The sequence below is a fragment of the Takifugu flavidus genome, chromosome 1 (genome assembly GCF_003711565.1).
Source record: "Takifugu flavidus isolate HTHZ2018 chromosome 1, ASM371156v2, whole genome shotgun sequence".
NCBI classification, from domain to species: domain Eukaryota; kingdom Metazoa; phylum Chordata; class Actinopteri; order Tetraodontiformes; family Tetraodontidae; genus Takifugu; species Takifugu flavidus.
The window spans coordinates 6,708,946-6,730,925 of NC_079520.1; the positions used below are offsets into that span (position 1 = coordinate 6,708,946).

General features: G+C 44.4%; 1 long non-coding RNA gene across 1 annotated transcript; it reads right to left on the reverse strand.

The window, feature by feature from the left end:
- Positions 1 to 9,885: 9,885 nt before the first annotated feature.
- LOC130529846 (uncharacterized) lies at positions 9,886 to 12,836 on the reverse strand. Its single transcript, XR_008951657.1, has 3 exons — positions 12,553 to 12,836; positions 11,319 to 11,416; positions 9,886 to 11,217 (listed from the first exon to the last, which is right to left on the reverse strand). It is a non-coding gene; the product is annotated as an uncharacterized LOC130529846 (long non-coding RNA).
- Positions 12,837 to 21,980: the final 9,144 nt, after the last annotated feature.

A 21,980-nucleotide genomic window follows, 5' to 3' on the forward strand; every position in this document is an offset into this window, starting at 1 on the left:
ACCCAAAGGTAATATCGAGTTCCCTTGCCAAATGTCATTTTAATTCTAAAACAAGAAAAACAAGAATATATTTATAATATATTTCATGGAATTTTCAGAGCATTCAAAATCCTAAAAAGTCTAATCACTGAAATTAAGTGATTCATCTCCTGAGCGCGACCATTTATCCTTCTATAGTGCACGTAATAAATACCAAACCTGCAGTGATGAGAATGTGTTTATCAAGCCTCTCAGATGCTTTGACACAAGAAAAGGGTTAAACCATGTTCCAATAATGCATCTTAATAAATATGTAATCCCCATACACAACAACACCAGCAAATATATTTATTTCTTCATCCTAACGTGACGCATGTGTGTGTGTGTGTGTGTGTGTGTGATCGTTGTCGTGCAGCGTGCAAAATGTGCCAGATTCTCTTTATTCAAGATCACAGCCATGAAATCTGCCCGCAGCACCGTCACGACACGGTTAACTTCTGTCAACACTGGCTTTGTCTCTCTGTGCTAGCATAACTAATTTTGCTATTAGCAGCCGCTAATGATCATTTTATGCTCAAAATACCATAACTGTTTGTGGTGCCACCGTTAGCGTCAAATGGCTCATTATGCATTACCAGTTTGATTGTCTGTCTCCTCCAACAAAACCTGAATGTTTTACACAATGTGCCTGAATGTTTTGGGTTTTTTGGGGGTGGGGGGGCGTCAGAGAAATACTGTAGTTTATTATATCACGAATGATCGTCTGTCATTACATCAATTTTACGAATAATTTACATTATGAGGCAGTCAAATATTAATTAAATACATTAATATTGATTATTTATTTTCTTTCATGTACTTTTGTTTTTCTGACTTGTCCCCTTATTCATGTGGAGCCACAAGAGAGGACGAGAAGGGCAGAGGCGGCTCCTCCCCTTCCTCCTCCGGCACCTCCTCCTCGTCCTCCTCCTCCTCCTTCCCAGTTTCCGTGACTATCACACGGCTTCAGAGCTGACTCTAATTCAACAGGACTGTCATAGCTCATGAAAAAATCATGTCGTATAATCAAATCGGAGTAAAAACCCTGCGCTGGGCCTCACGGGAGTCTCTGCGCGCCCTGAATATTTCATGTAATGGAGGCTCTCGCCACCATGGAAACTCTCAACAGTTCAGGATTGCGTGCAAATATTGACTGTAGTGTGCCGGGCCAAAGGCTGGGAAAGGCCGGCAACGCAACTGAGCCTGAGTGAGTTTTATAAATAATGGTAATCACATGTGACACCACTTTCAGAAGGGGGAGGGGGGGGGGGGGGGCATTGCCGCTCGTATCCTGGTGCTGGATTGATGTTCGTGAGTGCAGAGCTGAAGCTGAGGAAGGGGCAGCGGAGAGGGAACGTGCAGGCTGATGAGAGGAGAAGACCCCCCCACCCACCCACCCCCCTTCTTATGCCCTGATGCATACAAATTGACAAATGTCTGTTTTGGCTGCTGAGAATGGAGCCCAATTGTGGGTCTGAGGAAACATCAAAACACAATTGTGGGCCGACATCAACATTGTGGAGGGGAGCTGAGGGGAGGGGACCTAGAGGGAGAGCGGGGGTGGGGCAGACCCACTCTGCTGGGTCACAGCGGCCTGCTCTCCATCCTTAACTCTGGCAGACTTCCTTTTAGGATTCTGTATCTTAATACAGAAACTTTATTCCTAAAATGTTATGTCCCGACGGATAAATATCTGCTTTAAAATCTCTGCCTGCCATAAACAAAGTGGTCAGTGTTGACGACGGGGTCACATTTAAGAATAGAAATAAAGGGTTTTAATATGTGATGGTCATTATTTTATAAACTAGTCGGTTTTTCACAAACAGAGTCAATTTAGGACTTCACAAAGCAGGCCGGCAGAGAGGAATCGGCTTTGCACAACAAACCCCCACAAAAAAAGGGAAAAATGTCAGCAGGGCGGCTCCGAGACGCCAGTGTGAAGTTACACTTTACACTCTCAGGTCGTGTCCTCAATATTTGTGTCAAATCAGAACCTAAAAACCAAGCAAAGGCATCCAAAAAGGTCGAGTACGGAAGACGTCCTCCACATATACAAAAGCCTAGTTTATTACTTACTAAAAACACACGTGCACGCGGCTCTTGTGCCTGCGCGCCGACCAGGGATCATCACTCTACGTCGCTAATGCCTCCAGCGAAGTCGTGTTCGGTCAGACGGTGTGAAGTGTAAACTGGATCTCCGTGCTGGTAATGTTGGGAGTGGAGCCGTTTGCATGTATTATCTGCACCTCTCAGACGTGGTAATTGAAGCTCAGTGCTGTTAGGAGTCCGGGCGAGCGCCAAATAAATGCGTCTCCGCGCTGCTAATGTTGAAACCCGATCCTGTCTGCACATATTCACCGTGGGCCGTGCGCTGTCGGTGCCCGTAAGCCCGTGCATTACCCCGGATTCATCAATTGCCTGTTTATCTTGCCAAGTGCGAGACAAAGAAGACCCGGAGTAAATTCCGGTTATTAGATGAAGCCTGATGAGGCCACGCTGGGGGAGTGGAGTCAGACAGACAGACTTTGATACTTCCTGAAGCCGCCGTTGTTATTGCATCACCCCGAGATGATGTTTTCCAGTTTAGCCAGACTCGACTTACCCCGATCGATTCGACGCTGGCGAGAGGAAAGCGGGGAAATTTTAACCACAGCGGCGTTACGGCCTCAGCTGCGGGGCCCACAAAGAGTTTACGACGGGCTGCCTTGATTTAGACCTCAGCACAGATGGTCCCGCTCCTAAAACCTCAAAGTCGGAGTCTCCCAACGCTCCTATACAGCCCCGGAGTGCATGTTTCAGGTGCAAGATGGGGAAACATGCAGATCAACTCTTTCCAGCAACCAGCCGTGATTGTTTCAAGGAAGTTTTGAACCAGCTGTGGCAGGAAAAAACCAAGACTTGGTGACTTCCTACAATCCTCTGACAGTATTGTGCAAAAATGGTTCACGTGCATTTTAGAAACCAATAATTAAGACTAAAGAAGCAGCACCCCCCATGTTCACAGCTGCCCTTCTCTGCCTCTCCTCCTCCTCTAATCTCAGTCTTAACTGACTAGAAAACACCACATGGGGGGACATCTGCTGCAAATACATCAACGAACGCATACCTCCGATTATGTCAAAGGCTGCTTTTCCGGGGTTGCTAATGACGGGCTGCATTCCCGTACTCAGAAAAGGTGTCGTTTCATTGCGGCAGGGAGGCATTCCTATGCAGAGTAGCCTGTAAAATCTGAACTGGGAGTAGGACAGCACGGTCAACCACCTGGCCTTTAAAATCTGTCCCAGGAGTGAGTTCTCCCCCTCCTCAGAGTGCAGTGTTGCGCTTCCGAGCCGCCTCCCGCCTTTCCTCCGATGTCACGTTCGACCTCTTTCTGTGGCTCCTCTTAAAAGGAGGCAAGCACGCGATCCCGTGCTGCAGAACAGAGGCTGCAGATGAAGTCTTTTATAATGCATGCGGCGTCGCTGTGGGTTTACGAGGCGCAAGTCTGCCGGAGCGCCTTTTACATGTTTGACGCTTTTTAAATTTAAGAGACGCTTTGATTTTTACTGTCAGTGTCAAAGCAAAAAGTCACCGATTCATTCAAACGATTAGATATTTTGACTCTGCTGCAGCTCCTAAACGCTTTACACAGTTCCCTATAGCATGGTGCCACAACAGAGCATGATTTTGTTTAAATTCTACCCATATTTACAGTCAGGAGTCGTCAACATAAATATCATTGTGACAAATTAAAATGTCAACAACACGACAGTTTGGTGTCACTGATGGAAACTCAGAGTGAATCATAATCATATACATTATAATAACAGTATAATACCGGTATATCCATCCATCCATCCATCCATCCATCCATCCATCCATCCATCCATCCATCCATCCTCTACCGCTTATCCGGGGTTGGGTCGCGGGGGCAGCAGCCTAAGAAGAGAAGCCCAGACTTCCCTCTCTCCAGCTACCTCCTCCAGCTCATCCAGAGGGATCCCCAGGCCTTCCCAGCCCAGTCGAGTGACATAGTCTCTCTAACGTGTCCTGGGTCTTCCCGGGGGTCTCCTACCGGAGGGACATGCCCTGAACACCTCACCAGGGAGGCGTCCAGGGGGCATCCTGACTAGGTGCCCAAGCCACCTCATCTGGCTCCTCTCAATGCAGAGGAGCAGCGGCTCTACTCCGAGCTCCTCCGGATGGCAGAGCTTCTCACCCTATCTCTAAGGGAGAGCCCAGCCACCCTACGGAGGAAGCTCATTTCGGCCGCTTGTACCCGTGATCTTGTTCTTTCGGTCATTACCCAAAGCTCATGACCATAGGTGAGGGTAGGAACGAAGATCGACCGGTAAATCTCTCTTCACCACAACGGACCGATGCAGAGTCGGGACGCCGATCTCCTGCTCCATCCTTCCCTCACTCGTGAACAAGACCCCGAGGCACTTGAACTCCTCCACTTGGGGCAGGATCCCGTGGGCTCACCACCTGCAGGAGGGGCCAAGGGGGTCGGGTGCATTGTGTTTTGGGTAGCGGCCGAAGGCAGGGACCTTGGCGGTCTGATCCCCGGCTGCATAAACTGGCTCTAGGGACAATACCGGTATAATGCTGTATAATACCAGTATAACAACAAGCTTCGCTTCTCTGTGGAGGCCAGGGATCACCCAGAGAGGACAGAGGAGTAAAAAAGACACATTTAGAGCAAGATTGGTGGCAGTGGCCTTTCAGGGGAAGTGAAAGAATTTTGCATCAGTTTTTTTTCTCGGATTCCTGCTTCTATCTAAACTATCATTTTAGGGAAAAATGCACCAGAGGACTGTCCAGATGTCTGCTGTGGTGGTACTGCCCACCTTACCTGCTCAGCTCACTCACAGGGGGGTCTGGCTGGTATGGTGTCCATTACCATGCCTGTCTGGGAGGAGACGCCTAAATTTCCCCGATAAAGGAGACAAAAGCTTTGTGAAGCTGCCTCGATGGTGCTGAGGCGACGATGTCTGCACGGGGATGAGGATGAGATCGGAGGCATAAACTGTATGACTCCGTCGCGCCGCATCGTTTCCGAAATCATCGTCGCAAAATTAAATGGAGCGTCTGCTAATCTGCCATTTTGAAGTCGTGAGAATCGGAGCTTTTGTTTCATTCCTGTTGACGAACGCTGGCGAAGGTCTTCACGCCACCTGACCCGACTGTCTCCAAGCTGCAACGCTGCAACTCACTCGTTGCTTTTAACAACCTTTCCCAAATAAGCCAGTGTGTAAACAGCGTTCTTTCCTCTCGTGTGTTTCGCCTGTTTATCATTTCACAGTCCACAGGTGTGTGTAAAATGAACGTTGGAAGCGCTGTTTAGACAAAGAAAACACACAAACAGCTTCGCGGACATCATTCTCCATGTAATTGCTTTTAGAGGTTGCACAAATAACAGATGGAAAGGTGACCTTTTCATGATATTTATTTATGCCTGGAATATAATCAGCCCCTGTCTGGCCTCGGCGTAGGAGAATAGAGAAACATGCCATGGCTTCGCCAGAACATGCAAAATCGGTCACTTCCGATGATTCCCGTAATACGCAGTTTTATTAAAGATATTGACGGTGGAGCATTTATCCATGTTAGCACCTGCGAGTTCATTAGCATGGGTACGCTAAAGTCTCGAACGCTTGACTCGGTGCTCATTATTCTCCACTCAGATGACCTTGCTTAAGCTGCAGGCTCGTTGGAGCGCATGTCAATTTCTCCCTGGATGCAACCTGCTTGGTGAGACCCCGACCAGGTTGGAGCGGAACTGGCGCAGCACGTCGTGGTGATAGAAATCGCCACTCCCGAGACTGAAACGCTACAATTTGTCTGCAAATGTCTCGCCGGTTTGCCAGCGTTGACTCTCTCCCGCTGTGAGTGAGGGCTAATTCAAACATGTTCCTCAGCTTATCTCTTCACCGCCTCCCACTCCCGTCTCCTCCCATCTCCTCACGAGCTAACTCAAAGCTAATTTGCAATTCTCAGTGGCAGAAGAATTGATGTCTCATCCTGGTGCTAGGTAACAGAATTATGTGCGTAATAAGGCTTTTAAAAATAAATAAATGGACGTACAAGGGCAAAAAAGAGATGTTGGGAAAGGAGGAAAGCACGAATCCCTCACTCAGCAGAGATGATGTTACAGAATTCCCCTGTAATTCAGGCATTTGTAAATTAAGTTTATCATGCTAATTGGTTCAGTTTGAGAGAAAAAAAAAAACATTTCACAAAAAAGAAATTAAAAAAGGCAAAAAATTCTTTTTTAAAAAAAATAAATTGTAGCATAAAAATGCAGTTGTATATTAGTAGTGCAAATGTGTGTTTCTGCTAACTGGCTTTGTAGTCAAGATGATTTAAGGTCTGAGCAGAGTAAGAAAAGAGGATAAACAATGCTGAAGGTCTGAAATATGAACAGCAATCTCATTCCAACTCAGAGATAAAAGCATGTCCTACAGTACGATACAGCAAGATGGAAACGCACGAAGCATCCTGAGGTGTCACAAGCACACTGAGGTTTATATTATGTAATCCACTGAAGTCATATATATATATATATTTTTTTTTTTGGGGGGGGGGGGGGGGGGGGGGGGTCCACAGATTTATATTGTCAACATATTTCTTTCTACGTTCTGTCCAGATCCAGGGATCTGGAAACTCCCTCCAGTAGTTGATCTTTTGTCACACATCTAAACTACCAGAATTATTCACCAGATCACAAAATTTGGGGGGGGGGTTCCTATTTAAATCATTTTTCCTCCCAGTATTTTTGTCCGTAACTACAACAGTGCCATAATAGTACAGTCATTCATCATAAAAGGCATGATGGTTACAAAACACAACTACACACAACAACCTCCGAACGACTTTCTTCTTTTTTTTTTTTTTTTTTAAAAAGCATTTTAAAATCTTTCATTTAAAAACAACATTGCATCGGACTCTGTGGACACAACATTTCCATCAGACAGCTTCTTCATGGCTGAATAGCTGAAAGTGTTTCCTCGCGACCTCTGATGCAGGTCAGCACAACAAGGTCAGTGGCACCAATGCAACCGAGCCGTGCACGTGTTGGGGAATGGAACCAGAATGGGCGCCCTGGTCTCTGGGTTAGCTTTCTGACTGGCATGGCTCCTGCTAAGATGGCATCTGTTTGCAAACCAGCTCTCAGGTAATAACAGTAAAAGCCCCCCCACCTGCTGTGTATGAACAACTGCCCCCCCCCCACACACACACAGGACGTGTTTATCTTGCAGGTAAGCACCAGCATCTGGCCTGGGGCTTCACAGGGCTTTAATTGTGTGACATGTGAGCTTTCAGGCCCAAATCAAATATCTGACCTTTCTTTTGACCCATGATTGAATCTGAACATAAACATGTGGAATAATCCCAGTTAACCCCCCCCTCAGTGTGATGAAGTTCCCCCTGCTTGAAAATTTAGAACATCAAGCCCCTCTGGGCAGGAGAAAGAACTTTAAGATTATAAAGGCTGTTTGTTGTTGGCTGAAGATTCAAAGACAACTTGTATTGAGACACAATGGTGTCTATCTGGAGGGGGTTTTATATGACAGACAGACAGACAGACAGACAGACAGACAGACAGACAGACAGACAGACAGACAGACAGACTCAGAACAAGGGTGAAGGATTCTCTGTGGCAGCCTGGCTCATGCACCCTTACAAATAATTCCATGATGCTCATGTAAAAGATGGAAGAACACCCACAATTTTGGGGTGATACCATGAAATGAGAAACAGAAAGAGGCAAAAACAGCAACTAGCTAGCTAGCTAGATCTATTGTTTGTGTCTAGAATACTGGAACCAGATACATTTCACTGGTTCCAGTATCTGGAATGTTCTTTATTGTGGAATTAAATGAAGCTGCTTTTATTAGAGCCACCATTTCAGGTAGGGGATGTAAGGTGGCTGGTGAGTTAATATCCCATTTCTTCCCACCCTGCTGTGCGCTGCTGTCTCTGGGTCTCCGACTAGGGGGAAGGGATCAATACTGTCTCCATGCCCAGGATAGGTCAATATCTGTCGCAGGTTCTTTTTTCTCTGAGCACTCACGTGTTGCTAATATAGCAGAACAGTGGGAGGGTGGTCAAAACATTTCCACACCGCTGGATTATTAGGAGGAGAAACGGTTGGGAGTAATGTCAGTTTCATCACTTAACAATTTAGTTCTAAGGTTTGTGTTTGGAGCGTTTGGGTTTTTCCACTTTCAACTGCCACCACCATCCACCAATTAATGAAATCGGCAGAAGATACGTCTGAAACTTTCAAACAGATCACACGTTCTCGGCTGATAACTGGGAACGTAAACTAGCCCACATTTAAATGTCCGTTTCCAGCAAATTGGATTTTCACCAGTAAAAGGATTCACATGTTTGTGTCAGACACATACATCTATGCGTGTGTGTGGTGTGTGTGTGTGTGTGGGAGAGGGAGAGAGCGAGTGTAGGTTTTCTGCACTTAAGATAACAGGTCAAGCTACAGGCTAAACTGTCATCCTGGGTTACAGCGTACACCACACGTGATGGGAGTCTGAGACCAGACGTGTCCTGGAAGCACGCTATAACCTCCAATGCATCTGTTGTTCCTCCAAACATGGGCGAGGACTTCCAAGGGCTGAAGTGTGCAGAGGTTTAAAGTTGGCTTTTTTTTTTTTTAAAAAAAGACACGTCTATGGGACAAAGTTTGCTGGTGTAAAAGGCGTCTGAATGGGACCAATAATGCTTTTCTGTCACGACGTCGGGGAGGGGTCAGTGTTGAGCCTGGAAACAGCAGCTGATATCATGCTGATTGTTCCTAGAATGTTGGAAGGGAAACCTCTGAATCCGCTCACCAAATGTAAATGAAAACCTTTTTGATATCGATGATGGTTTATTATAATGGCGGTAGGGAAAGTTCGCTAAAGGAAATCAATTAGGCAGACAACAGAAAGTCCTGGTGATCTGTATTTCTATCAGCCAGTCAGAGACATAAAGACTGCCCTGCCCCCCCCCCTCCCGTCCCCTCCCCCCCCCACTCACATCTGTATGCCTCCAGGCCCTGCTTTCAACCCAGAATCAATGTTACTCCACTTAGAAGTAAATTGAAACAGTTTTTCCATCGAGTTCCCGCCATTTTAATTTTCACCTGAAGGGGTCAGACAGAGGACACTTTAGTGATGATGAAAGACATTTTCCCATTTTCACAGCTTGGTCACGCTTTGACACATCATTATCCCATTGAGTTAATACATGGTTTCCCCTCTGCCTCGCCCGGCCTCCCTCACCCATCAACACACAAACACACGCACGCACACACACCTCTGTGTGCATCTACCTGTAGATCCCTGCATGCTTTTTCACAATTCACCTCTGAACCACCCACAACGATGCATTCCTTTCAAATCTCTTTATGCTCTCTATCCATTACTTGTCCCATCTACCCTCCCTAGTTTTTTTGCAATCTCTTTCTCCTCAAACAATTCTCACACTTTTAATGCGCTCCATCCATCTCAGCACTCATTGCCTTTTCTTTTATATCATCCTCTCTCTTTATCATTCCTGCTCCGCACATTCTGTAAATCCCCGAGGCGATGCCAACTCACCACTCCACTCTCAGCTACATGCACGCTAGCACACGCCAGGCAGCGCAAATGATAAAAGGAATGTTAAATGTTTCAGAAGAAATGCTGCTTGTGCTCAGAAAAACCTAATTTTACTTGATTTCCATGCTTGGGTAAAAGAGGTTTAAGATATGCCTTCGTCAAGATGCAGGATTAAAGGTGGGAGGTGTTCTCTCGGCTCAAAACGGGACCTGCTTCCATTTCACACATTTCTGAAGGAGATGATCTGTGTCCAAGAAGTGGATCTAATTCCAAGTGCTTTCATTTTTGTTTTAATTTCACATGTATTGAGCACAAACAGATTTCATTTAAACTCTTGGATCAAACGATTCTGACATTTTTTGACTCAAAAGCCTGATTCCTGGAGTGAGAAGAGTGGCTGTTTCTGTAGTCCAGAATATGTATAAGTTCCAGAAAAAGTCCGGACATGTTATTTAGCAGGACACAGGGAGGGACAGTGGGTGGACCGTACAGGAGGCTGGTTTCAGGAGGCTGGTTTCTGGAGGCTGGTTTCAGGAGGCTGGTTTCAGCAGGCTGGTTTCAGGAGGCTGGTTTCAGGAGGCTGGTTTCAGGAGGCTGGTTTCAGCAGGCTGGTTTCAGCAGGCTGGTTTCAGCAGGCTGGTTTCAGCAGGCTGGTTTCAGGAGGCTGGTTTCAGGAGGCTGGTTTCAGGAGGCTGGTTTCAGGAGGCTGGTTTCAGCACCACGGACAGCTGCTGCGTGGCCACAGGAACTGTCCATGGTGCTGAAAGCAGCCTCCTTCAGCCTCAGGCCGAGTGCTAACCATTGTGTAAGAGGGCAGCTCATATCATATCATAGTAACATAGGTGTCAATATTTCCTCTGGCTGCAGAACACACAGGCTCTTTGCTTGGGCAATTCAAAACTAAACTAACATCAGACCTCCAGGTATCTTTGCACTTAAAGTGAGTTTGTGTTTTGGATATTATTAAACTTGTTAGGTGTCCTTATGAAGATTATCAGTGACGCCGATACATTAATACATACAGGTTTACTTTTAATTCAGTTAGAGGGACCAGGGTGGATCCATGGTCTTAAATATCCATTACATCTTAATTATTTCTCAAACAGTAGTTAAAAGAGCCCAAGAGCAAAAGCCGACACACAGCCATGGCCCTTTTACTCATTGGGCTGGTCTTTGAGGACGAAAGAACAAAGTGGAGGACAACAGTTTGGTCAGCATTGTTTGTGCTTCCTGTTCTGTGTTGGAGTGTGTGTGTGTGTCTGGCAACATAACACCAGAAGAGTTTTACAAGAGCACCTGATCTCTAGAGTAAAATAACAAAGCCATTCAAAAGTTAAAGTATTTTCTGTTCTCCAAAAAAAACAGGCCACTGATCTCACCTTTCCTTTGTGTAATATATAACCAATTAAAAAAAACAAATCATCAACAATATTCATAATATTCACTAAAATTTCTCCAAAAGAAACAGCAAACTTCCATCATACCCATCCCTTATTTAAAGCCATGATTTAAGCTTGTGGCTCTCTAGAGTTTCCTTATGTTAACCTTTGTTTTAAAGTGTAGCAGCATTTTCTCCAGCTTCTCCAGTTCTGCTGGAGTGAGTGATTTTGAGGACCTATTTGAGCAAGATTGGGAAGAAAATGTGGGAATAAATTATAAGCAATTTTGTCAGAAGTTATCTTTTTATATATACAGTGCTGAGATTCTGCAAGTCACCCAATTAAATTTTTGGTATTTGGTTGTCAGGCTGTCCAAGCGCATCCAGGGAAGTGAAGTGAAGATCATCATCTGTACCTATGAGTGCTCCTAGTGAACTAATGACAATAATCACAATCTGATTATTAATAATGGATCATACAAATAATGGTGGCAATAACAATAGTTATAATAATAATGTTCTACCAAAAGTGAGTTTCTAAAGGAAGAATAAAATTGATGTAGCTGATGAGTTCCACCCCAGTCAAATTTCTGCTCGAGCAACCCAACAAGTATAGTGAAGCAATTTTCTTTTTCTTGAGAGAGAGATTTATATGGCCTCATCCGTCAGTACCTGTCCTTGATGGCCCACTCCCATTTTAATGACAGGAAGGGATGTGGGGTGTATAGGATGAGGGAGTGCTTCTGCAGAAGCTCCTGGGATAACTAAATCAAGCTTTAAAATGTAAATATACCATAAAACAATATTGAGCTCCACTGGTTTTAATTGATGCCTGTCCTGAATGCTCGATGAGGCTGTTAATTTTGACTGATGGATCGCTCGAGCCTCATAATCACTGGCAGCCGGCCTGGGCACGGAGGCTGTCATCATCTTACGGCCCGGACAGGCCGGAATTTAGCAGGAACGTTTTATGTTGGGAAACCAAATAAGAGTTGAGCAAATGCTGAACGCGCCAGTGATCTGCGATCGCGTCTCACTCCAGCAACAGCTGCGGAGCCACGTGCCCTGAAGGTTGGCGTGCAGGTTTCTCAGGTTCTCTCAAGTGTCAGCTGGTGGCTGTGGAAAACCTGCCGCAACCACCTCCTCCACCGTGTCTATGTTTAACTGCACACAGCCTGGACCACAGCACGCCGGGTCCTCGGCTAAGAAGAGGAAAATTCTGTATCCTAGCACCAGTTTTTCTTAGCAGCTCCACAAAGCAGTGGTTCATAGATTTAGCTACACATTTGTGTTGCAAAACATTTTTACAGCAATTCCTCTGTATTAAAGTGACCTATTAACAAAGTATTAATACTGTCCTAATTTCTCAGATGCCACCACTTGAGCTCTTACTGGCAATGATGAGCATAAACTCATAATAATACAATATCCATTGGCAACAGTGTGATGTAGCCGTCAACATTGCTTTAGTGCCACCTTTCACTTAAAGGTTGCAGTTAAGCCTACATTACTGCTGTCCTGGTACACGTGGGGGCATATTTTGTAAATCACCTGGTTTTAAATTGACCTTACCTATGGATGTTTTTCTGTCCTTGTAGTCTCACGTGAACGTTCTGTGTTGTCTGTTTTTCTGTACAAATCCCCTTCTGCTGATATTTAGGTGAAGATTGGAAAATTGGCTGCAGCCTGTGGATTTCCCGCCAAAAATCACATGTGACACCCAAGAAAGACAGGCATTGGCTTTCTCTCGTGCCCGGACAGCCAACCAGGATGCAGGAGACACTTTAAAGCCTCCAGTTGGGGCCTTGGAGGAGTGGTTGTGTTGTTCCACTGTGCTGGTTCAATGGCAGTTGTTAGTTGGCACTTTAAAGAAAGGTTTGTGTTTGTGGTGGGAGGTTTTGCACTGAAGTATCTTTTTTTTTCTGCAGGTAACAAAGTTAAACCTAAAAACCACCACAATTTTTCAGTGTTTGCTGAATGTCCTTGAGATTCATGTCTTTTTAATAAAATGGTCAATGGTTGAAAACAGTGAACTAAACCAAACTGAAAACCGTGACCGTCCCCAAAAACCCACCAGAACAATGTGGCCATCGTTCATTCTGGAGGAGGAAGGCTGCGACGCCCAAACAAGGGTTCATCTTTACTAATTATCCACAGTTAATTAAGTTGAAGCAAAACCAATCAGAACGGATACACCTGTCTAATTATATACAAGTCAAACTGTGAGGGGCTGGATCCAGAAAGGTGAGGGATGAAAGTCTCAAGGCAGGAGTCCTGCGCTGGAAACCTGTTTAATTAAACAAAGAAGATGTTAATTAAGCACATCATGGATGACTGGCATTGACCCCTCATGACCACAGTTGATGAGCCTCTTCTGAGCTCTGTATGGAAACCAGAAGCCAACACGCTAAAGACAAAATATTACTAAAATGCTGGATTTAGAATCAAAGGGTCCACATTTTAACTAACTGTAGACTAGTGATGATGATGGTGAACTCTTTCTCCCAGTAATAAAATTAGTGAATAAATAGCTAAGATTCATTGTCATAATATAATAAATGTATCCTTCTTACAGTCATAATTTTCTATCAGCTCTGGGTTTTTTTTTCTGTTTTCTATATAAATCTCTAGGCTGCCAAATTAGCTTTTGCACTTTGATAGCACTCTGACTGGCTTTCCCTTATTTCAGAGACAGAAAGTGTTTCCCCCGTGTCTACCTACCTGAGGTAGACCAAAACAGCTCTCCCCAAAGTGAAAGAACTCAAGTCGAGCTGTTCAGTTCTACCAGCTCGAGTAAAAACCAGGTCATCACACATGAAGCGCTGAATTAAAATCCCATGTCACACATTGTTATTTGTCCCCCCCCCCCCCCCCTCTGCTGGCATGCTGAGCCGTTTGTGTCCAACCCTCTGAACTGCACGTTGCGATGGCTCTTTTTAGTCTTTCAACCCAAGGCATCGCAGGCAATAAATAGCCCCACTTTGTCCATCATTGCATGGTCCAAAGGGAGGCTGAATCCTGGGACTCTTCTCCCACTGGCACTCATGTTGGCATATTTAGACTTCCTGGGAGTCGTTGCCTGTGGGCTTCTGATAGAGTTGCTCCGGTACTGTAAAAGAGCCGATGGAAATCAACTGGAAATCAACCTCCTCAACTTCTCTCCCTCTCTCTCTTTAAACTCCAGATGGTGCTGCCATTTGCTTCCCCTTGTTTTATTTTTTGCTTTTCTGGCACGTAGGCAGCTGGCACAGAGTGGAAGGAAGGTGGGAAAGGAGAGACACTTCAGCCCCTTCACGAAGCTGCTATAGGATGGAGCGAAATCAGCCGTCATGGCAGGATGTCAGAACACTCTGCAGGGTACCTGCGTTAGTGTTACTGATGTAACACCAGGAAATCCAGAGCTGCGGCTGCCACTGAGAGCTTCCCAGCAAGGGCCAACAAATTATTATATCAATATTTCTGCACTGTCTCCCCTCCACTGACATCTGTATTAAAGCTCTTATTTGACAGCTAATATGTAAAATTTGCATTCAACAGTGTCTCCTTAACCTATTTCTTAAGTACTATAAATATTTAATGCAGTATATTCAAGATATACTTGCATGCCAAAGCTGTCTAGTTTTTTTTGTTGGCATTTAAAGAAAAGCATTCTTTGAAAGAAGAATATTTGCCAAAATCTCTGGAGAGGTGGCCCAAACCTTTGTTCAGTGTCGTTGGAAATGACCAAATCGAATGTAACCGATCAAACTCAAAGCCATATTAGCCATATGCTAATATGGCTAATATGCTGCTAATTCTTGCATAGATGTAACTTTTCCTTGTGCCGTGTGTTTTTTCATTGTTGTTAGCACCATTGAGCTGATATTCACTGAAAAGGAGTCGACTCATGAAAGGTAGCATCCAAACAGTACCATATTCATTAACTATGTCAAACACATTTAACTTGACTTTTCATATATGACAATGATGTATTTAGAAAAAAAACCCCCATGACTTCCAACTTTTAGAAGGACGGTTTCTGGAAAGGTGCCAGAGCAGAATAATACATCATTACTGCTGCTTTACTGTATATCCCCCCGTATATCCCCTGCATACCCCCCCTCCCTCTTCCCCCTCACATGTTTCAGTGTGTCAGAAGCGTGTTTGTTTGGCGTTGTTTTGATCGCCTGTGCTTGTGTGTTTGGGCTGTGCTGGCTGGGCGGCGAGCATGCCTGGTGCAGAGCTGATGGCGTGCCAAGTGCTCCCTATGGGTCGGCTGTGCCTTCCACTCTGCTCAGCCACCGTGAACGCAGAGCCGACAGACTGCTGCAGGGGGAACACCACTTCCTCCGTCCTTCCCCTCCTCTGTCAGACACACACACACACGCACACACACACTGCACATCATTGTTTCTGTGCCGCATCTCCATTTATCTGCCACTTTCTCCCTTTTCCTTCAAACTTCGGATTTTCTCGATGTGGAACAAAATTCTGACTTTTATTTTAGTCTGATTGTTTTTGTCCTCTTAGTTTTTTGAAGTACCCATTGAAATATTTACCTTAACTAAATATATTGATTCTCCACTGATACAAAAGCAGAAGATCTGTAGTTTCACTAATAAAGTTTCAAGTGCTTTTTTAAAATATGTCCTCAAAGCTTTTAGTCCATATCTATTAGACACAAAGCACATTTGAAAAAATGAATAGGAACAAATATAGATAGATTACAAAATAAATTAAACACTAGGACCAATTTTGCAGTTAAAAGTTTGCTGGTTGCCATTTTATTTATCACCATTTTACCAATTTATAAACTCACAATACAGTAAAAATACTCATACAGTATATTTTTAAGATTTGGTTCCTGAATATCCCAATGCGGCATTTGTATTGTAACTGAAAACATGACTTTTAAACAACTGGATATGACAAAGGGTTCAAGAATTATTAAACACTGTCTGATAATGAGTATTTTGGGCCACCAGCAGCCATTTCGGCCTTTGAGCTTTAGCAAAGAATAGAAGTCTCCCACTGAGATAATTACGACCCAGCAATCATTGCTCCAGTTTCATGTTCTGATGCATCTCATGGTAACAAAGGAATTTCCCAGATCCGCTATTCAATAAGGGTCAGTGGAAACCCCTGCTTTGGCTGTGCACCTACTGTTCATTAACATTTAGCTCTAATTACCAGCCTCATTAAAGCCTCAAATCAGCAGCAGAATTCCTTGGGCCCCATCGCTGTCCTTTAATCATTAACCAAATGGAGCATCTCAAGTCGGGAGTAAGTGATTGCTGTTGAGATGTACTGTAACAGCTCGAAATGTCACTCAGCTGCTCTGTCAGGAAGAGCAAAAGAGCAGAAGGCCTGGAAGAAACGCTCCTCCGCTTTCATGTCCGTATGGAGGTCAGCTCTTCCCCCAAACAGCGCGTCTGCTATTCTAGTTTGGAGCACTCTCTAAAACCGCATCTTCTGAAGGTCGGCAGCATTTACATGCACTCACCAAAGGCTGACGGTTCACTTGCCCGTTTATAGCGAGCCTTGCTTTCCCACCCCGATGTCACATCCCTGACCGCACACGCGATACATTCACGCCTTCTCTCTTCGTGGTATTGACTCGTGCATACTTCAGCAGATGTGCACGTGTGAATAGCGCACCAGAGAATGCACGGATTGACAAACAAAGACTGCTGCTTTGTGTTCGGGGAGGTCAAGATTAAATGAGGCTTTCATTGGTTGATCCTTCCAGGTCACGACCTTGAATAGCTAATGTGGAATTAATTGATTGGTTGATACTTTAGAGAGGATCTACAGTATTCAGCGCTTCCTCTGGGGATAAATAATTGAAGTTTGAGACAGGGACAAACATGCAGCACAGGCACGGCACCACTGAAAGAAAGGGTCTTCGCTGTTTGGCTATTGAGACAAATATCTCAATAGATGCAGGTTTATATCTAAACACCCAAATAAATATGATTCCTATTAACGTCTGCAACAGGAAAACCCGAGTCAGAGATCAGCTCTAATGTCCGTGATAACATCATCTCATCAAATAATTGGGGTAAATTGAATCAAAATGGTCACCTTGTTTGCTCAGGAAATGCTTTGCAGCAAGCTTTACAGATATTGATCTCATCCTCAATATTCCTGTTTTCCAAACCTCACAAAAGAGCAAGAACACGCCAACAGTGTTTGGATGTGGCCTCAGATATCATTACAATCCAAACAAGCATTCAAAAATGATGCAGGGAAAATATCGAGCGACTCTGCATCACATACGGAAGAAATCCCCCAGAAGTCTAAAACTGGATTTTAAGGATGCTCTGATTCTGGAGAACGTTATCAGCGTGAGGGCAAAAGGTTTCAGAGTGTGTAGGTGTTTTCCTAAAATGTGGCAGGAGACAGAAATAATGTACGAAAATACCTGCTGCACTCATCTCCAAAAAAAATGACTCTTTCCACCTCCACACTTCTATTTCTATTAGTCTCTCCAAGTCTTAACCCTCCACATTTCATGCCTGTTGTCTTCCTTTATTTGCTTGACAAGACAACGGATAATAACCCTGGAATAGCACAGAGACCAGCAAATGAGAGTAATCAAGCTATCTTGTCCTGGTGGCGTTCAGGTTCACTCATCAAACCCTAATTATCACCCAGGAAACCAATGTTCCGCTTTAATTGTTCTGATGAATGAAATATTAGAGAGAGGAGTCCGGTTGCAGCCGAGTGGAATAACGGCTTTCAGCCATAAAACACAGCAGTGCACGAGGAGGAGGAGGAGAGGGAGTGAAGGTGACTCGGGAGAAGGAGTCACAGTGTGAGATAGCGAAAATAATGAATAAATAGAGTTCAGCATGACGGATGTGGGAAAGGATAGAGGAGGGAAATCAGAGGATAAACGGATGTCTGGAAGACACGGAGAAATGACGGCGGCGGTGTGCAGAAATGTTAACCACGACTCCGACTGAGAAGGTTTAAGTGTGGTCTAATTGTTTCAAGATAGCGCATGAGGAGGCGTCTAGTCCGTAATCAAGACAGATTACACCCACTGGTGTTTAATATGGATCCCAGTGGGATTATTTTACTGGGGGAAAAGACCTCTAATATAGGAACCCGGTCCCCGAACAGTTCCACGCAAGGTTCCTTTGATCAGTAACCAAGTATGAACAGGCAATATCGCAGTCTGGCTTAAAGGGATTTGTCTCCGTCCTGAAAGTCATTTGGAGGAATTAGTGCCTTTAAATCAAGCAGTCATCCTCCAAATGCACGGACACTGGAGGTGCTCATCACACGTGTCTTCAGTGCTGTCCACTCGTCCACTACAGTGTTTCTGTAGTCAATGAGGCTTCACTTTAAGGTTCTCCAGGCACCAAACATTCAACATTATGTTCTCCATCTCTAGAGTTCCCTTTTCCTCACTCTCCAGAACCTCATCTTCTTCTCCTGTAGAGTTGCTGAGTTGCCTCTGGTAACCACTGTTCAGAGAGCTTGTAGAAGCTCTCGTCTTGTCCATGCTCTTGTCCATTCTGCTCCCCTTACAGTTCTTGTTCTTCCCTTCTCACTTCCCCAGAGTTACTTACTGAAACTGAGTTCTTTTGTAGGTTCTTAATTTGTTTGTCAAGCTGCCTGCGCTTGTCTGGGTGTAGAGCTTCATGGTTCTGCTTATTCTCCTGAACTGCTTCGTAACATCGATCGGTGTTCCTCCTCCGTCTCCTTTGGTTGGCCCCTTGGTAGCTCTTTAGGTTCCTGGATGCCAAAGTGAAGTCTCTCCAATGGAACTCACAGTCTGTGTACATGTAACACATTTATTGCTTTAATATCAAAACATGCCATGAAGGTGGAGTTCTAACTAGGTTTAACAATAAATGACTAAATATCGGTATATTATTACCTCCAACTCAGAAGCAGGCAACAAAGAAACAAGGCTGGCGTTGATGTTCCCCCATGAAACTTACATTTTAATAACAATTTGAGTCATGTTGTTTGAATAAATAAAAGCGTGAATAAATAGTTTTGTAATGTTGCCAGTTTAAGATTTGAATTCACGCCTGTCCTCTAAAGTGACGTACGTTCCAAACAACACAAACTCGTACGTATCGGGTCTCTTTGCATTGTTATCAGTCCAATTTGGATGTAAATCCTCGTCTTCGCTGACAATTCAGAGCCACACGCGAGACAGTTTGAGATGGTTTAATTAGGCTCCACCGCAGCACGCATGAATGGCAACGAGATGAGGCTGCAGCGACGACGCCGCTCGGAGAAAACGGCTAAAGAGTTACTTGAAGGGGGCTTGATTGCGTGACTGGCCTGAATACGGATGTCCACGGTAAATTATGGAGCAGATGTAACAAGTCCTGTAAAACTATTCTCCAATGTACATTATTAATCCCTTCTAAATACATAATGTCTTATTCACGTGCAGCCTGTGTCGCTGAAGTCAACATCAAACCTACACTTTTAGATTTTCCCGGTTTCCACTGAGCCAACGGGAGAACGCGGCTCCAGCAGTTTCTATTAGAGCCGTACGAGATGGTGGCTGAGATTCTTTTAAACTCACTGAAACCTTTGTGGAGGATTGACCATGCTGGCCCTGAACCGCTTCCTGCACTCATTAGAAGAAAAGAAGGAGCGATTATGTGGCTGCTGGCTGGTAATAAATCATTTCTAAATGCATATCCAAACTATTAAACTAACAAGGTGGTCAGCAGCCGGGTAGACTTCAAACAACACAGTTTACCGAAGGAGCGCTAGCTGTGAGGCGAATGCTAAACGGGGGGGAGAAGAGAAAACGAGGGGCGGCTACAAATTGAACATTTCCCTCATCTGATGTTTTCGTGTCCTTGGGGCTGCATATAGTTTTAGTTAATGCAACACAAAAGGGAAAGGTGAAAGAATAGAGCGCGTGTTGATCATGCCTGTGGGCAGGAGTCTCCCCCAAATGCAGCTGTGTGTCATAAATAATGCACATTAAATGCTCCGTTATTAGAGCAGCGCCGATCGGGCTTTACCTCTCGCAGGGTGTTAAAAACACATTCAGCATCTCTCTCTGTGACTGTGAGTAAATGTCATGATTCAAAAGGTGTCATCCCATCATACTAGTGCTCTTTAAATAAATGTGTTGAACATGTGTTTCAAATCACTTCACACCTCCACTCAAAAGCTGTAAATGTCCATAACTAACGTTATAAAAACCTTATAAAGAGAGCAGAGCAGCAAAGAAGCTCCATCCATCATGGAATGGGCATAAAATGTAAAATAAACTCAAGAATCAATGTTAACATTTGTTAAAACCACTGAAAACACTACAAACTGCAACTGAGGTACAGCAGAATTCCAAGCTTGTTTCAGTTGAGGGCAACAAGTCCTTGCCTCTTATCTGAAGTCCAGCTGTGTTGGTTGGTTCTATCAGTGGGCTGTTATCTTGGTGCCCCTTTAGACCTCGGCACCGTGTGAGCTACCTGGGCCTTATCAGCAGCATCCTCCCAGTGAAGGATCCATGGCCGCCGGGCCTTTGCTGGCCCTGCATCGACCTCTCCTTGGTTCTCCTCTCCCAGCTTTCTTGCCCTGCCTGTTCTCACTTTCTCACCAGATTTCGCCCCTGTTTTCTTCTGCCTGTGTGCGGATGACATCCAGACAAGGATGGAGACATCAGCTTCACTTCTGTGACACACCCAAGTCTGAGGGTCTGGCACACAAAGGACCAGTGCCGTCCCCAGGAGGGGCTGAACCTTAATGTGGTCCATGTATCCTGATATTATTCATCAGTTTGTGTTTTATTAATCAAAAAAGTGAACAAAAGCATTTATGATTTAATGATGGCAGCCGTAAACTTCAGATATGCTGCAGTTCTCCAAAAAATTACTTTCTGAGGTTTGATACATTCTGGCCACTGAATATAAAAACTAAATAGTATAAAATAATAAGAATAAATAATATAAAAACTACAGTCACAGAAGGTTCAAATGTAGGATAAAGCAGCAAATGTTAATCTATTTAAATATCTTTGTCCTGTGAATATTTTCCGTCGTGTCATTTGCTTTAAAATCTAATGGTTTAAGGCTGACAGCAACAATCTGGCTGCCTGCTTCTCCAGGCTGCTGACTGTAATATTGATATTCATAGTGAGCTGCACCCAGCATCCAGCACATACCAGCCAACCAATTATTCCATAACAATGGAGAACATGCATATTAAAAATGTCAAATTACAAAAATAGTGAATGTGTTCAGTGCAGGCCTGGAAAAAAAAGAAATAACAACTGAGTAAATAAGATTAAATTGACTAAAATCAGATGTCGGCCCTACAGAGACATTTGAATATATTCATGTAAATCTGCAGGATACGATATATTTTGTGTTATTACAATGAAACAGAAAGTAATAAAGGTGGAGGACAATCTTAGTAGCGGAGAATATAATGTGTTGATACTGTAAATGTGTTTCAGTGAGCATGGATGGAGGATTAAGTCTGACACATGTTCACTTTCCCATTATAGGACCATATAAACAGAGATAAATATTTCATATAAAAACTGTGAGTCAAAAGCAAAGATGAAGGAGGATAATTGGATGCTTAAGTCATAATTACTGCTTGCTTCCATGTCAACAGCCAGAGAGCAAAAGCACTAATTACAAAGAACACTCTCATCCCTAATCTAAACCCCCAGTTCAACAGTCGCCCAAACACAAACTGAGTACAGCCCAACATCCATATTCATGGAAGGCGACAGGCAAATGAAAGGGCATCGGGACCCTTGAAGACCTCACACTGTGACAAAGTAACCCACCCTCCAACAAATTATTAAAAAAAGGACATTGTTTTGCAACTTAATCTGTTGTGACTCGCACTAATTGACAGGCCTGAGCGGCTGCAGAAAGATGGGCTAACGCTAGCTGAGGTAGCCGCTCGCCTGCTGCAGAGAAGCTGGTGGCGCCACAGTGGCAGTAATTATTGGACTATGGAAGGTGACAGCAGCACTAATGGGTGTTGACAGCCACACCCCCAAGGCTGCTTGTTCTAAT